At 40.3% G+C, this 11105-nt stretch overlaps 1 pseudogene; it reads left to right on the top strand.

The window, feature by feature from the left end:
* The first annotated feature begins 1133 nt into the window (after positions 1-1133).
* On the top strand, positions 1134-3345 carry LOC101023426 (annotated as a pseudogene).
* Positions 3346-11105: the final 7760 nt, after the last annotated feature.

Genomic DNA, 11105 nt, shown 5'->3' with positions numbered 1-11105 from the left:
TAATTGTCTACCTACAGATTTGAAATGTCATTTTTAGCGTATACTAAATTTCCATATACAGTATATGTGTACTTTCTGTTCCATTGCAAAGATCCACTTATCTATTCTTACTTCAGTACTATATTGCTTGTTACTCCACCTTATAATAAAGTTTGGTTTTAGAAATTAAAGAACTAGAATTTATTTTTTATTTCCAAAATTACCTTGATTACTGCTCTGCATTGACTCTTACATATTAATTTTAGCATGATACTGCTAAGTTATATAAAAAATAGGTTGGGGATTTTTATTAGAATTGCATTGAATTTACAGATAAATTTGTGGACAACTGAATGTTTACAAATATTGAATCTTGTCCCTCATAATCTGATATACTTTTCAGTAAAAATTTACAGTGTCTTGTACATTTTTGTAAATTCATGTGAAGTACTTTATAGTTTTGTTGTTGTTGCAAATGGCATTTTAAAAATTACTTTTTTTTCAGGTGTATAGGATAGGATAGGATGGTACCTTTTAAATCTTTTTTCATAATAGAACTTACTCTTTTCAATGCTGAGAAAATGTCTTTAAAGCTTTAGAAGGGTGGACAGAAATGCATACAAGCATTTTTTTCATCAAGATGTCAGGTCTATTCTCCCCAGTGTTTGAGTAGCCCTGGAGTTGCCTATTGCTCAAATTGTTTTAAATGCAGCTTCTGCTGCTCCTCTGATCTCTCATATGAAGGTGTTCTGACATTTAAATCAAACAAGGCCAAATAGATATCAATCTTACATGCACTAACCTTAAATGTAGATATATTTTTAAAACAAACCAGTAAATACATATTGAAAACCTTTTATGCAAGACACAGTTACTGTGAAGTATATAAAGATGAATAAAATGTTTCCCCTATGCTCGGGTGCTTACAACAGAGTTAGCAGTGGATGTATTTTGAAGTTCAGTGACCACAAATTCAGTAAGATAATAATAATAGCTAACACTCAAAGAATGAGCATTATATGCCAGAAATACATATTACTTTAATCTTTATGAAATGCCCATGCACGGGGCATTATTACTCTCCTCATTTTAGAGATGAGTCCTCTTTGTATAGGAGTATATAATAAAGAATTTGGGTGACTCTTCCTGTGTGACCTGAGCCCCTTCCTGGTCCCATTGTCGCCTGGAGTCACAGCCTCTCAGCCATTGGTGCCATATTGTCTGCCCTGCTTGTTGGAGAGGGTCTTGCCAGAATGCTTTTTGCCTGGCTGCTGCAGGGCAGCCTCTGGACACGGGGAAGGACAGGGACACGAGGAAGGACTGGGACATAAAACAAGAGAAGGATGCTTCTCTTGGGGAGGCTGCGGTTCTGGGAGGCAATCAGGGAGTCAGTGGTAAACTTAACCCTGGACCTTCCAGGCAGGAGCTGTTCACCAAACCAGAGCATCTTCAAGAAAACAGTGGACATTAGATTTCTAAAACCAAAGACCCACAGGAAGCAGCATGGAAACAGCTGTGACAATTCAAGAGAACATGTTCCTGCTCGACAGATTTCAGACACAGAAGCTCTAGTTACCTTTGAAACTGGTAACTTGAGTTATTCTGAAGTTTCAAGAAATGAAAGACTTGAATCTCCTATAGCAGAATGGGTATTCTGGAAAAGGACAAGAGACATCTGCTAAAGCAGCTACATGTTTTGCAGAGAAGTTGCCTTCTAGCAACTTGCTCATAGACAGAGCCAAAGAAGTGAGCCTAGCACAATTGGACTTAGTTGACTATGAGAACTGGGAAATGTTGTCTAGGAACTCTTCTAGGGGAGATGTTGGTTTCGGTGGCAGTCTTGAGGCTCCAGGGTTAAACCTAAAGCAGGAAATGGATAATGGCAGAAGCACTCTAGTGGAAGAAAGAGTGCACGGAAAACAAAGAGGGTAGTAGCAATATCTTCAGAGTCTCAGCAAGTTAGTGTCAGGTTCTAGATCCATTATATCACAAGTACTGATGTGCAATTCATTGCAAACTGGAAACCATGAGGGTCTTAGAAGATGGAATACTTACATCACACCTTACTATTGCAAGGGTGCATTCTAGACTCATATTGTTTTCCTGCCAGCAGGTGCAGTGGTGGAATGGAAGTTTGTGTTGGTAGAGAATGGGGAAGTTATCTGCTGGGAAAAATGCTGCAGTGGATTCCTAGAGAATGGCCATGAGGATAAAGTGGTTCACGCATGGTGGGGATTCACTCATTGAGTTTGCCTAGTATTGCAGAGGCTGTAGAAGAGTGTGGGAGATGCTGAGGTTGTGAAGTGCACTGAATAATTTAAAATAAGATAAAGACAGTGTGACTCCAAATTCAGCCATCTGAGTTGTTTTAAATTTGCCAGTGACATTTGTCTAATGTGCAGAAAAAATATATTAATATACACACACATGTGCAGATAATACTTCCAGTGAGTATGGACTTTTTGTCCCCCTCTAGTATCATTGAATGATGAATTTGTACTGAATCATGATTACTTTAGGGTTTGATCTTCCTGGGGAGTGACTTGGCTAAGCTTCAGGTAAGGACTGTGGTCACGGAGCAAAAAAACTAACCAGCTGGAGCAAAGAAACTAACCAGCTGGAGCAAAGAAACTAACCAGTTGCACAGGGTTCAAGCTTGAGCCTTTGGGTGATCCTTAGACCACGGTAGCAAAATAAAGCTCACTCAAACATAGCTGATCTCCTATTGATACACTTTGAGAAGCACTCTTTACTACATGCACATTTTATATTAAAAAATAATATGGAACTGTGATCAGAAAATAATGTGATCTAGATGTGATTAATAAGGATATGAAGAGATACTCCAAGACTTCCCAACATTTTTTGCTTGATTTTACATGCCAGGCACGGGTTTGAAGGTAGCAAGTATGTCTTTGTCTTAATGATCTAAGGCTGATAGAGAAACCAGGGGCCTAATCAGAACCAGTCATGATGGAAGTCAGGCACAGGAGCAGCCCATGAGGAAAGGGAACATGAATGGGATTAGGGACTGGGCTGAGTGAGGTGGCCTGAGTGACACCTCTTAGAGGACTGGGAAGTATAGGTACAGCCTGACTGCAGAGAGGGACGCACCCATCATTTACCCACGGGAGCCTCTGTGGGACCATCTCTCTCCCACCCTCACTCCCCTGTCCCAGTAGATTTGGAAGGATGGACGGTCCTGTAGCAATCATTTCCGTCCATCACCCTTCCCTCTCCTTTCATACAAGTAGCTATCTTGGCTAACAAATTTATACAGAATTGGCCAGGCACAGTGGCTCACACCAGTAATCCCAGCCCTTTGGGAGGCTGAGGTGGGCAGATCATGAGGTCTGAAGATCGAGACCATCCTGGCCAACAGGGTGAAACCCCGTCTCTACTAAAAATACAAAAATCAGCTGGGCGTGGTGGCACGTGCCTGTCATCCCAGGTACTTGGGAGGCTGAGGCAGGAGAATTCCTTGAACCTGGGAGGTGGAGGTTGCAGTGAGCCGAGATTGTGCTACTGAACTCCAGCCTGGAGACAGAGCTAGACTCCGTCTCAAACAAACAAACACACAAACAAAAACAAATTTATACAGGATAGTAATACAGAAGTACACCTTTGCTCTGAGAAGAAATACAGCATACATTTAAACTTTAAGTTTTTATAACTGAACAAATAAAAGCTGAGTTTTAATATCTTTTAAAAAACAAAACCAAACAACTACAACAACAAATAATTTGGCTAGCATTTGTCCCCCATTCCTGGGACGGGGCCTCTAAACTCTGGACATTTCCTTGAGTGGTAGCATTATCTGTGTTATTCATGGTGGGCCCCTCAGATCACACCTGATAGTTTATGCTAATGTGGTGACTCAGCATGGGGGCTGGACACACTGGAAAGACCAATCCTATGATTACAGGTTTGGGGCTTTGAGCCCAACCTCCAGGGAAGGGAGAAGAATTGAAGATTGAGTTTAATCACATTGCCAATGAATCAATCAATCATGCCTGTGTAATGAAGCCCCAATAAAAACTCTGCATGCTAAAGTTTGGGTGAGTTTCTCTGTTTGGCAAAACTCTTTGAGTATTATCACACATCGTATCCTGGAGGAGGTAATGTTGTGTGGGACTTTGCAGAGACAGGATGATTGCGACCCTCCCAGAACTCCCCCTCTGTGTCTCTCCCTTGGCTGGTTGTGACTTGTATTCTTTTGTTATAACAAAATTGTAATTTTAAGTATAGTTCTTTCCTGAGTTCTCTGAGTCATTCTAGGGAATTATTGAATATGAGGGGCTTCATGAGGACCTCTAGATTTGTAGCCAGCTGATCAGAAGTGAGGGTGGCCCTGGGGACCCCAAACTTGCAGCTGGTGTCTGAAAATGAGAGAAGTCTTATAGAGGACTGTGCCCTTAACCTGTGAGGTATGGCTTAACTCTGGGTAGTTGGTGTTTACAAGTAACAGTGGAAAGTTTGTCGCTTACAAACACCTGGAGGTGCCTTGTGCAAGGCAAACGACCACCCTCGAATTTGTCTTTCTGAAGTTTCAGTGTTTGTATGTTTCATATTTAGAAGGGGGAGGGGAAATTCCCTTCTCTAATTATTTTCCATTCTCTGTGCTGGGAGTAACCATGCTGTGGCTTTCCTGTTTGTATATAAGCAGGAGTCTGTAAGGGGAGAAGCTCACTTTATATTATCAGTGCATCCCAGCTGAAATTTGTCAAAGAAAACCAGGCATCCAGTCTAGTGGAGAGCTGTACACAGGCTCCTTAAGAAAGAAAACTCCCAGGCGAGAATTCTGTGAGCCTCTCGAAACTTATTCATCTTGCACCTTAATTAATAGGCACTAAACACAGAATATGTAAAATGCAATTAAGATGCAGATGTGAGTCAATTTTATAGCCACTGGCTCAGAAAACGTGTGCTTTCCCATTTGAGAACTGGAAGACTTTTTTTTATGCCATGCAGCCAGAATGATACACATTAAACTTGCTTTCAGTTAATAGTTCTGTTAAAGTGTCCTGTGTTCAGTCTGCATTGACTAAGCCCCTATCTACATAGATATCCCAGCATGTAGAGCAACCTCACCTCCAAAACAAAACCACTGATATGATTTGGTTGCATCCCCACCGAAATCTCATCTTGAATTGTAATCTGAATTATAATCCTCACATGTTGGGGGAGGGATCTTGTGGGAAGTGATTGGATCATGGGGGTGGTTCCCCCATGCTGTTCTCATGATAGTGAGTGAGTTCTCATGAGATCTGATGGTTTTATAAGGGGCTTTCCTCTCCTTGGCTCTGCACTTCTCTCTCCTGCCGCCCATGTAAAGAAGGACATCTTCGCTTTCCCTTCCACCTTGATTGTAAGTTTCCTGAGGCCTCTTCAGCCATGCAGAACTGTGAGTCAATTAAACCTCTTTCCTTTGTAAATTACCCAGACTTGGGTATTTCTTCATAGCAGCATGAGAACAGACTAATACAACCACCCTCCCAGGGATTTTTGTGAGTTCCAAATAATATTAATCACATTTCCAGTGAATTAATCAATCATGCTCCTATGTAAAGAAGCCCCAGTGAAAACTCTTGTATGCTAAAGTTTGGATGAGCTTCTCTGGTTGGCAAAATTCTGAGTAGTATCACATATTGTATCCTGTAGGAGGTAATGCTGTCCAGGACTCTGCAGGGAGAGGATGATTGCAGCCCTCTCAGAACTCCCAAACCAAATACTCATATAAAATATTGGACAGAGTTCCAGAAAGTCTATTCATAAAAGAGTTCCTAAAAGTGTTCCTTTTTTAGCCAGTGAAAGTTTCTTGAAAATGTTATGAATTTAGGTGTTTGAGTTCCTGAGCTGGGTTGGGATGCTTGTGAGTTTCACTGGGGGCTGAAACACCATGGACTCCTTTTCTGAGTGAAGCCTTTGTGAGTCTGTCTCATTCTTGATGGCTGAGATAGCAGAGGTGATTTCTTTAGAAGCCACAGGAGCTACAGCTGATTCTGTGCTTCATTCTTTGTGGAGGCTGGTTTTATAGAACATTTTTGAGCTGTGACCACCATGCATATAGGAAAGAAGTGACGAATTAAAACAAATCTCCATATGTGACATCTGTGTTAGTTTCCCAGAACTGTTCTAACAAATTACCACAAATTTGGTGGCTTAAAACAACAGAAATGTATTTTCTCACAATTCTGGAGGAGAAAGAAACCAAGGTGTCAGTAGGGCCACATCCCCTCCAAAGGCTTTGGGGGAGAATTCTTCTTTGATTCTTCCAGCTTTTGGTGGCTCCAGAAGTTCCTTGGCTTGTGGCTGCCTCATTCCAAATTCTGCCTCTGTCTTCATATCTGTGCCTCCTTTTCTGTGTCTCTGTGTGTCAAATATCTCTTCTCTTTTTCTTAACAAGACACCAGTCATTAGATTCAGAGTCTACCCTAAATCTAAGATAATTTCATCTAGAGTTCTTTAAGGAATTACATTTGCAAAGACCCTATTTCCAAATAAGGTCACATGCTGAAGTTCCAGGTAGATGTGCATTTTAGAATGACACTATTCAACCCACTACAGCATCCACAGATGCAGATTTGAGTGATGTATTTGTTTCATCTCATTTCCCTCATTTTTAAACCAAAGCTAATAATGACACCTAATCTAACCCCCTCACAGCACTGTTAAGATTAAAGGAGATAATTGGTGTGAAAATGCTTTGTAAACTATTACAGGAGTAACAGGATGGATATAAAACAAAAGATCTTAACAGCTGGCCATAGGATTTACTATTTTTGTTGAAGAAAATAACCTAATGAGACTGCTTGCTGTGGCAGGGACAGGCTGAGGCTCCCAGGTGGGCAGTAACTGAAGTAACAAATATAGATGCCTGATCTGTTTTGTATATGGCAAAGAGAGGAAGATTTTATTTTGTTTTTCATTTCCCCAAAGAGGGAGTGTGACCTGGGAGAAGTTAGGACACTATCTGGCGCTAAAGGCAGCAACTAAAAGCAAGGAGACCGCAACAATTCTTAAAAACAGAAATTGCTGATTTGTGTTTTATGTTGTTTGCTTTCTGGTGTGTAACGTGACCCTCTTCCTATGATGACCAAGTCCTCAGAAATGTCAACTGCACTCAGAGGTGTTTAGAGCAGATAGAAATTTTTTGGACAAGTTTTGGAAATCGTGTCAGGGGATCAGTTTCAGGTTTCAGCAGACGTGACTTGAGAAAGAAAATGCACACATATAAACTGGCACCAAGAGATAAAGAAGACTATGAGAATGTCATCCTTTCCCCCCCACTTGGGAATTAGCAGAAACTTGGGGGAGGGCTTTGGTTTCCACCAAGGCATGGAATTAGGATTGAGCTATTCTACATTTCCCAGGGCAGAATGGCCCCAGTTAACATGGGGTTACTTAGCACTAGATGTAGGTATTGAGAAACTAATGTGGTTTGGAGAGCGACACAAAACATTTACAAGTGGCAGTGGAAGATCCCTCCCCAAGATTGTAACCTTGTGTAAGGTACTGGGCTCATAGCTCTTATGGTACATTCTGGAGAAGCTCAAGTTCTAGATGAGATGGTCTCGTGAACAGGCAGTATTCCACATAATGATGAGCTCATGGAGAGTGATAAGTAGGTGCAGCTAAGGAGCAGGTGGGACTTGGCTCAGATACCTAATCCAAGGTTGGATTTGGGGTGGAGAGGTGTCATAACAGCTTTCTGGAACTTGAGACTTCCCAACTGTCTTAATTCAGAGTTGGCTGGGGAGAAAACAAAGTGGAGAAGATACTTCCAATGCCCCTTGCCTGACTTGCCTATCTGTTAACACTTTCCTTTTCAGTAAGAATATCAGGAGCTCAGGAAGAGATGTTTTGGAGAGGGCAGGGTCTAGTTGTGCCCCTTAAATCACACTTCACTGGGAGTACCACTTCCCTATATAGCTAAAAATCAACTGTATTCAAATTGGTTGATTGCCACTTCACAGAAGCTAACATAAAAGCTAGCAAGAAGTTCCAGTGATGGTTATAAAAAAGCAAAAATAGTTATAAGATAAAAATAACTTATAAAATAGTTATAAGAAAAAAATAGTTATAAGATAAAAATAAAAGCAATGGAAATATATTAATATTCAAGAAGTTAAAATTTTGTTAGAAAGCTAAAGAAATTGTGTAAGAAGTAAATTACTGAACAACTAATCACTTGCTTAGTCATGAAGGAAATAGCTACTGATGTTTTGAAAGCTTTGTAGTACCAATTGAACAGCCCTTCTCTCCAAAAGTGGCTCATTACTTATCCAGCTTTGATTGCACCATCTGAATCATTAGTTGTTAGGGTGGGTCCTCTTGTCATTTGCTCTGGAGAATGAGGCTTCTATTCCCCAAATTGTGCATATACATACATATACATATATGTACATCTGTATGAATAAAAGCTGGTAGCTTACAAATACATGCATAAAAGTATGTCATATATGTATATACAGTCAATCCTCATCATTTGTAGATTTCATATTTGTTAATTTGCTTACTCATTAAAATGTATGTGTAATCCCAAAATCAACACTCTTGGTGCTTCTCCAGTCATTTGCGGATATATGCAGAGTGGTGAAAAATCTGATTCGCCCAGACATGTGCATTCCCAGCTGAGCTCCAGCAGAGAACTGTTCTGCCTTCTTGTTCAACTCTCTCATACAAAGATGGCCAGAGGCTGGAGCCAGTGCAGGGTGGTGCAGGAAGCTCTGGCTCTGGGGCCCACTGGACCAGGCTTGAATCTCAACTCTGGCACTTGATGGTAGGACATCCTCAGGCAAGTCGCTGAACATTTCTGACCATAATTTTCCTTTCTGTAAAATAAAGTAAAAAGAACCTACCGGGATGAATTGTTCTCAGGAATTAATACTATAATCTGTGTAATACACAAACACACAAATAAAATATATATTATAGATATGTATTTTCCCTGCATGCAGTGGTTCAGTTTTCACTAATTTTGTGCCCACAGCAACTTTATACAGTATAACTACCATGAACATACCATATACATATATTTGTATGTATACACACATGCACATATGCAGTTACATGGAGAGAGGAACACATACTTACATGTTTGTCCATCTTTGCTATATATTCTCAAATCAATACAGGTGTAATCAACAGACTATTGTTAATGGCTCTTGTTTCTTCCATTTTTAGAAGTGAAGAAATTATCTCTCAAAAGAATTTTCCTCCTTATGAAAAGGAAGTAAATTGCTCACTTTTTATAGATGCATTCAGTCTTTTGGGGAATGCCTACATGAGCCCATTCAGTAAACTACCTCTTTCAATACACTGAATAGTATCCCATTAGTCTGACCATGTTAATGCAACTTCAAAAGGAAAATAATTCACTCTTTTATCATAAGTATGATGAGAACTATAATGCACATAATCTCCAACTCTTTTTCTATTCATTGGCTAGGACTGCTAAATGAAGCTTACATTATTACTGTAAAAGAATGGTTGCCCATGACAAGTAAAAAATAATGTCACTAACTTCACAATAGCATGGAAATTTTGAGAAATTTTTTCAAAAGTTATAATAGGTTTGGAATATTCTATTCCCATTCTTCCTCTAATAACTCTCGGTGACCAAAGGAACATATTTGCAAGACAGCTGAAAGGCATCAGGGCATCTGACCTTGGAAGTGAGTGAACTAACTAGTCTACGATGGCTATGGACCTTCAGTCTTGACCTCTGTAATCCTATAATATAAAGCCATTGAACTAGTGGAAAGTATTCAGAAATGGAAGTGTGGTGTTTAACTTGCCACAACTAAGGGTAAAACCATTGTATATTTATATTTGATGTTACAAAGAAAGAATTCCTGTACACAAGTCTTCTTACTAGATGGGAATTAAAGTTGTGTTCTAAATGTATTAGTTGGCATAGATTAAGTCAAAGAATAAACAGACCCCCAAACTAATGATGGCCCAAATACGAGAGGAATTAGTATCTCTTTTATATAAGAGTTCAAATGGGTGTTTCTGGATGACAGGTGCATTTCCTCTGTGAAATGTTTAAGGGATCCAGGTTTCTTATATCTGTGGCTCTGCCATCTCTTAGGCCCTCATTGTCATCTTCATCTATCAAGAAGAAAGAGGAAAAGAGTGTGGGGCAGGTAAAGTCACTTTGTAAAAGCCTTGGCTGAGAAACTCTGTGCATTATTTACAGATTCCATTGGCTAGAACTCAGTTCTGTGGCCACACCTAACTGCAAAGGATCCTGGGAACTGTGGTTTCCTTATGTGCCCAGGAAGGAAAGGAGATCATGGGTTTTGGCAAGCATCAGGCCATGTCAGGCATAGGTGTTGTTATGCTGAAGGAGGAACATAGACCCTTCCCCCTCCTCCCTTGACCATGGCCATAGGTAAGGGATGAGATTTCAGAAGAGGGATAGAGGTATTTATGGGGTAAATATCCTGGGGAAGATGCTAATTGCTATTCAGAAGCAAGAACCAAGACAAAAAGATCAAAAGCAGAGGGCAATCCGTCATTGTCTGTCTCTCACTTGATTTTTCTCTTAATCTTAAAATTGACTGAAAAAATAGTTGAGATGCTTAAAAAGCAGTTCCTCACGTGAAAGTAAGAAACCCAAGCAACATGTCTATGAAATTATGCCGGCAACTTGGAACTCAAAGCTTTTCCCTCCTGGCATGTGGAAAAGTAATGCCATTTGTAGGAGTGAGTGGACATTTTCATAGTTCTCCATCTGTTGAGACCTCCCCACCCCTCAACAAAGTAATTATACTTTCCAACCTCCCTTGACCCTAGGATGCACATATGATGTATGTTCTTAGAGGTATACTACCTGTGGAAACTGGCAGAACATTGGGGCACCTGAGTCACTAGTGTGGAAATGAACAAGACAAGGTATTCTGGGGGTTGACAGTAGTGGAGGCAACCTCTTGGTCCCAGAAAAGTTTGAGTGGTTCTGGAGTTGGTGACAGCAGCTATCCCATTACTAGGCCAGCTTTGTGGGCTAATTATGGAAGTTGTCCCTGGTAGCTTAATCTAAATGCTGTTCTTCCAGATCGTCCAATGATTCTGTGACCTTTCTAATATTTTTTAATGCATTTCTTCTGCTTTAACTAACT

This window comes from Papio anubis, chromosome 9 (genome assembly GCF_008728515.1).
Source record: "Papio anubis isolate 15944 chromosome 9, Panubis1.0, whole genome shotgun sequence".
In the NCBI taxonomy this organism is placed as follows: Eukaryota; Metazoa; Chordata; class Mammalia; order Primates; family Cercopithecidae; genus Papio; species Papio anubis.
The sequence above is the reverse complement of the archived record's forward strand: the minus strand, read 5'-3'. Positions and strand labels throughout refer to the sequence as shown.